The sequence below is a fragment of the Fringilla coelebs genome (genome assembly GCF_963513975.1).
Source record: "Fringilla coelebs genome assembly, chromosome: 5".
Taxonomy (NCBI): Eukaryota; Metazoa; Chordata; class Aves; order Passeriformes; family Fringillidae; genus Fringilla; species Fringilla coelebs.
Window position 1 is genome coordinate 31,717,709 of NC_140033.1, and position 7,016 is coordinate 31,724,724.

A 7,016-nucleotide genomic window follows, 5' to 3' on the forward strand; every position below is an offset into this window, starting at 1 on the left:
TTGTTTGTTTCTTTGGGAAATAAAAAAATATATAATTCTTGTTCAAAAGAAAATTGATCCTTGAAGACTACAATTATCATTCCCTCTTATTCTCACCAAATGTGTCATGACCTACCACATCATGGCCTAACTAAACTACCAATAAGATCTTTAAAAAATAAAAATTGAAGACATATATAATACTGAATTTTTGCTTAAAAGGAAATAAGTACCAGTGCAAAAAGGAGGAAAATGTTCATCATATGGTGACAGCTAAATATCTCAATTACTTCACAGACCAACATTTGGCATTGCAGAATTAGCATTTACAGGTTCATGTTGTACTTGTTGATGAGCTCAGAAGACACATCCTCACAGGCATGTCCTGTCGCAGGCGCTCAGGTTGAATAATCTGAAGACACTGCTGAATGTCATATAGTATCCTAAATGTTCCACAAAATTCAGCTTTGTGGTATAGTTCTTTGCTTTTATAACAGATCCCCACAAACTACAACCAAGAAAAAGCATTGCATTTTCTGAAATGCTTTGTCTGTCACATATTCTACAGTCCTTTATAAGGATACAGCTTTTAATCTAGTAATGTTGCATGCTTTGGGTGTGATGTGACAGTGTCTGTCCCATGAAGCTGCCAAGTATCAAGTAACTGTCATATAATTGATGAACTAAATCAGAAATTGCCATTTCTGATTACACAAACCTTATCCAATTCCTAACCCTGAACTAGATCCTGAGGGAAAAACAAAAAATAAAAGAACTGCATAATTGTATGTAACTAGCATGGATATATTTTCCTTTTATAAATCAATTTATACAAAGTTGAAAGCCATCATATTAGCAAATGATAAACATTCACTATGCCTAGAAGGTAAGAAAACAATAAGAAGGTCGATTGCAGGGAAATAAAAATAAAATAAAAAAACCCAAAAACTTTTCTCAAAGATTTCTGAAACAAGATGCATCATATGAAATTAGAGAACTGGCAAATATAGAGGTAAAAGATCTAAAATTTTGCCATTGATATTCTCCTGTTTAAAGATGAGGTAAAGTGATTTTTTAAACTAATATATTTCAAGATGTAGCTGAGACCTCACTTAAAAGTTCAAAAATCAAAATCAAGTTTTGTAACTGAAGAAACAGCATTCATAAAAAGAGACTTCCCCTTGTTTGTCACTGTGGTGAATGCTTAAGTTCACATTTGGGAGAAACACTGCAGTAGATAGGTGTTACATTTGGGCTTTTGCAGTCCCTGGGGACATGTCAGTATTCCCAGGCATGAAGAAATAAAAGACAGAAGGCATCTCTGCTCCAGAAGTAATTTCCAAAATGCTGATTTACTAGAAGCACTCTAGTGCACTAATAGTTTCCAGAACGGTCATGTGGGGACCCATTCTGTTTCAGCTGGGAGCATGAACAGCTCTAGCTAGCAACCCTCACACCCTACCAACATCCAGGGAGGGGGTGATTGACCTTGCATGATTTGCTGTTTACAGCCTTTTCTGCAGAACTGAAGAACTGATGACACTCTCTGTCCACAGAAGAGTCGAATGTGTGATGGTGAGAACAGCTTCAAGAGCGTGGACTCTCCTTCCCACAGAAACAGAAGATAGGGCCTCTGTAGGCTGAAACACAGTCTGTGGAAGCAGCTTAGTTCTGTCATCTGTTTCAGGGAAAGGTAATTCACAGAAGGGGTTTTTTTGGCAGGGTGGGGGATGTTTTTGCTCGGTTTATATATTTATTTGTTTTAATGTTCTCTCCTGCTTTATGTAAAGGAAAAAACACCTTGAATACAAATAATGTGGACAGGTAGGTAAGCCACTACTGATGGTGAGTTTAAGTAAGCAGTGATCCATTTGAAATTATTCCACTGCTGACATCTGGTTGAAGGATTATCTGAGAGTTTGCAAGGAAAAATCTTTTGTGTCTAGGAATAAGTGATTCCTGGTCTATACTGCTGCAAACAGAAGCACAACTGGAATCTTATTTCTGAGTCTTTTCATTAATACAAACCTGTCTGTTTCACCCTCCTTTAAAAGATTTGAGAATGTAGACAGTAACAGTAGCCTACCGAGGAACATTTCTGAAGTTCTGAATTGGGTAGATGCTTTAAGTAATGCGACTTTTTTTCCTCATTTAACAAACATTCTCTTGCAACAAAACATCATCTTTACAAAAGAGGCCCTGACATTTGAAGTGTATTTATTCATTATTGGATATATATTAAAATCTCTTTCAAGCTTTTGTTTATTAACCCCAAGTTTTCATGGGCCCTGACTTGGGCAAGCAGAGAGTAAAGGTCCTGTCAAGTGAGAGTAACTCAAGAGCTTTCTGTATGTCCACATTTACTTTTTCTGTCTACCTCCTCAAAGAAATTGACCTGAGGCATTAGAACCACCACTTATTTTTTTGCAGAGATGGGTCAGAGGAATTCTGTACCAGACTTCCTGAAAGCAAGACTTGGCTCTTTTTGGCATAGCAGAGCTGAATAAAAGGGAATACTTAAGTATCGTTGTAGAACACCTAGTGCTTTTGTAAGAATCTGAGAGTTTCCATGCCCTGAAAATGCTCAGGGACTAAGAACTTCATGGATGAGGCTGACCATCACACAGTGCACTATCAGTCTCCATTTGAGTTACAGTAAAAAGAATGAAAAAAAGACACAATTATAACTTATGTGAGCTAACTGGACTGGTTACTCACAATACAGTGATTTGACAGAAATACATACAGCTTCCATATAGAAAAGGAGACCTTGTAATTATTCCTTCTGAATGTTTGCAGTCTTCTCTATAAAAAAGGAATGGAATGATCCAGATATTAACTGAGATATTTATGTGGTAGCTATATGTGTCTAACTGGTGCGTAAAATAAAGAAAACTAATGCATGTGTATGTACAGATCAGTATTTTTTTTCCTCACTACACAGCAAAACTTTAAAGATCATTTTCTAATAGAAAAACTATATATGTAATATATGAGTCCAAAAATAATTAAGAAAAGTCTGAATAAAATGCATTGCAGCATTAGCAGTAGGACAATAACTGTAGATATTAATAGAAATTTTTAAGATATAGAAGATAAATATGAGGTTAGCTTAAAAATTCAATCTTCAATTATGCTGTTCCAGACTCTGAGTCAAGAGTTTCAGTACCTCTCTGTCTGTCACTCTCCTTCTTCAATAACTTCTGTTAACCCTTTGAAAACAAACCCAAGAAAGGCATTTAAATCCTGAAAGATGTAAAAATCTCATACTTGTGCTTCACAGCACAGTGAATGAAATTTAAGAGTGAATTTTTTTAAGCCCCCTGGTTTGTGTAGCTAGCCAACAGAACAGTTATTGTATTTATTACTAGAGACTGTAGATTGTGTTCTTTTTACATAGTCATCTGGGCAGGAAAAGAAAAGGTGTCTTCTCTGAAGGTTATGTGGTTCAACTGGAGAAGATCCCTCCTAGAAGAGATGGCTCTTTCCCTGTAAGCAATGAAAGCTGAGAACATACAAGCCAGAATCCTCCAACATAACCTGGACTAAAACACTCCAAAAAGGGCAGAGAGAAGACACATTGTCTAACTAACACTAGCAGAAAAGTGATTTTTCAAAAATCCAGATGTGATTGCAAAAGGCTGCAACCATTTTCAAGACCTGCTCAAGGATGTGGTAGGACAAGGAATGATTTTTTTCCAAAACCTTACTACCATATCACAGCCTTTAAATTATGCTCATTCATAAGGTTTTTCTCATATAGATTATGTTAAATTAAATAGTGTTAAATGAAATGTATTCTAACCTCTAACTCCTTTCAGTGTTCTCAATATGCTCTAAAAAGGTGACTATGGTAGCAGTCTGACTGAAAACCTACAGAAAAAATAATTTGGAAGCTTTACAAACAATATATTTCACATTATTGGACCTAATGTTGCAGAAGGATTTGTCAACTAAGTCCTGGCAGAACTGCCATAACATCTGGAAAATTGTAAAATGCAACACATCAGCTGGTCACACACACACAGTTTGTAAATAATTATGATAATTATCTTTCCTTCTAGAGCTGTGTTCATTTCTGCCTAGGGATTATTAAAACTATCAACAAACAGGGAGCAAAACACCTCCACAAAATATGAAGAGAAGAAATCACACTGCCTGAAGTAGGTTTAATTAATAGCTCAGATAGAAAAATATGGTTGGCTGTACATGCACAAGTTTGTTTGTACTTCAGAAACAAATTTCATTCCAAGTAGAAATGTTTCAGTGAAGTAATAACCAGCATGACTCTGTAGGGTCTTTTCAGTGCCTTTGACAAGGTGGCAAGATTGATAACAATTCACTTCGCCCTGAAGAAAGTTCCCTGCCTGTAATTCCCTTCAGACATCTCAGAGGAACTGTAGAGCTTCTATTTGAAGGTGTATCCAGAGGCAGTTCTTTTGGATAAAGACACAAGGTTTTCACCAGCAGACATAATTCTCAGTATTTGAGAACCTTTTGAATTTTTTTTCCCAGATATAGGGCAAATATTGTTATGATAAGATCTGTAGCCATTTCTATCAAGTTTTGAGTACTATCTGTTGATCATCTAATAGCTCATTCCTTTCTTCTAGAACCTAACAGAATCTTTGTCTCATTTTACTTCAGAAATATTCTTTTACGTGAGCCAGAGATAGACGCTTTAAGTTATCTTTTGTCCCAATTAACACAATCAATTTACAAGATTTTTCAACTAAAATTCTGCTTCTAACTCTTCTTTAGTTGTGAATCAATTCTTCCAACCAAGACACGGGATTTGACACAAGCTTTATTTCCAACAACATGCCCGTTGTTCATTCAGTCTCATGGCCTGACATTGCCATTAGGCCGTCACCCTTTTTCTGCAGTTCCCCTTTTAACTCATGTAGTTCAATGTATTGACACCACCATTCACCCTTGGAATCACTTGCAAATTCCAGGGTTTAAACTTCAGAGCAACTTACTGCAGCTTAACTTTTTTATGCAGTAACTATTCATTTGGACATATTTTGCATTCAGCCATGCAAGTTAGAGCATTTAGGAAGCTTTACAAACAATATATTTCATATTATTGGACATAAGTAATGTTTTATCCATTTTCATAGTTAAATTGAGACACTTTACTCCCTGTTGTTAGAGATCTTAAACTGTATACATACATGTGCATTTCATGTCTGATGCATTTTTTTAGCATAAAAAATGGATCAAGACTTTATTCTTTATTAATTTGTTTGAATCAAGACCTTACTCATCTCATTTCAATGGTATCCTGTATCTCTCCTCCAGACTCTAGTTTAGATCTTGAATTCTCAAGAACTCATTGCCATTTTCATTTTAATGACCATAACCGTGCTCTAACGCTTATGCTTGCAGTATCTGTCTGTTGATTGTCTGAGCTAGGTTTAAAGAAGCAACCAGAAAAATCTATGTCAGTGCTTCTAGAAACATGAGATCAAGAATCCCTGTGTTATGGACAGTATGATGATAATTCATGGTTGATCTGGCTTCTCACCTACTATTGTCCATTCCCGTCCGTTGCTTATAGCTTTCCAGTAATATAGACTTATTTGTTAACCTTCCATATCTTTCTGCCAAATTTTGACTTGAAGAAAAATAAAGCCATTCTTTTTAATTCTTCCCACTCCTCTACTCTCATTAGCATTGTTATCCCTTTAGCATAAATGGGTTCCTTTCTGTGTCTTTGACAAGAAATGCAGAGCTGCATTAAATCACTAAATTTTACATTAAACCATCTAATGTATGGCTTCAATATGCTACGTTTTTAATGTGTATCAGAGGTTAAAATGCAGAAGAAAAAGACAACATACACTGTACTAGATAATTTTAAAAAAATTTTCATCTGACTGTGCATGCAACCATGATTTACAGGCAAGAAGCCTATGCAAGGTAAATAATCCCCATTCGAGAAGGATCAGTCTTAAGAAGAAAACCCCATGGTTTCAAATCCTAAAATAGGAGGTTTGCATCTTTATTTATGAAGACTATTAAAATAACCATTTCATACTTTTTCCTCTATATGATTGTGTGACATTGCTAAAAACAGTTGGACCATTAAGACAATGGAGAATTGCTCTATAAATCCCCCTTAAATCTCTCATGACCCTTCTTGCAAGAGTATAAAAAAATCCTCTGTTCCTTTTAGGCAGAAGAAAAGTCCCCAAATCCACTTACCCCTAAGACATTTCAGCCCTATGACATAAGGAATGCAGGGGAAGGTATTTTTTTCTCTTGTCTCTGAATTTCTGGAAAGCAGATTGCATTCTGCTTTATAGCTCAAGTTACCACTGAACTCACTCATTAAAATCCCATTTTAAAAATATTGATAATTAAGTCCAATTTTCAATGTAGTATACCTCTTAATTCCACCTCTATTTGAAAATTATTTAATAGGCCACTGTTTAGCAAGGCATCCAATAATTCTCTGCTTTGCTCTTGGGCTATATATGCATTTTTTACATTCATCTCACTAACTACAGAACTCCATTCATACAACTGTATTTACAAGGGAAAATAGTCCTTAGAGTTAATTAAATTTGCCACTTCTTGAGACTATTCATTAACTTGTGACCCATTTTGTGAATATCCAATGGCATTCTTTGGTTTCCAAAAATAACAAACACATTATGCTTTGTGAGATTGGAATGATGCATAAAATGTCATTACAAAATTTTCCACAGTTATCTTATAATCAGAAGTATTTATGTGATTTTTTTTTTTAATCAATGCAAACCTTTTACTTTCCCAAGAAGGTCATTAGGTGTCATTACCACTGTGATCTGGAAATAGGGTCAGCATTAGCTTTCCGTGTCTGGCAGTAGCTCTTTTCTTAGACACAATTTTGTTCAAATGCTATGATTTGGACACAGTTCTAGGCAAAATTTATGAATTTTACACATTTCCCAAGGTCTGTTTGAGCAGATATTCCTGGGGCTGGATTAAAAAAGGCTTTTTTTGGTCAACAGGGATGAACCAAGGGCACAAATGGAAGAGAAGAAAAT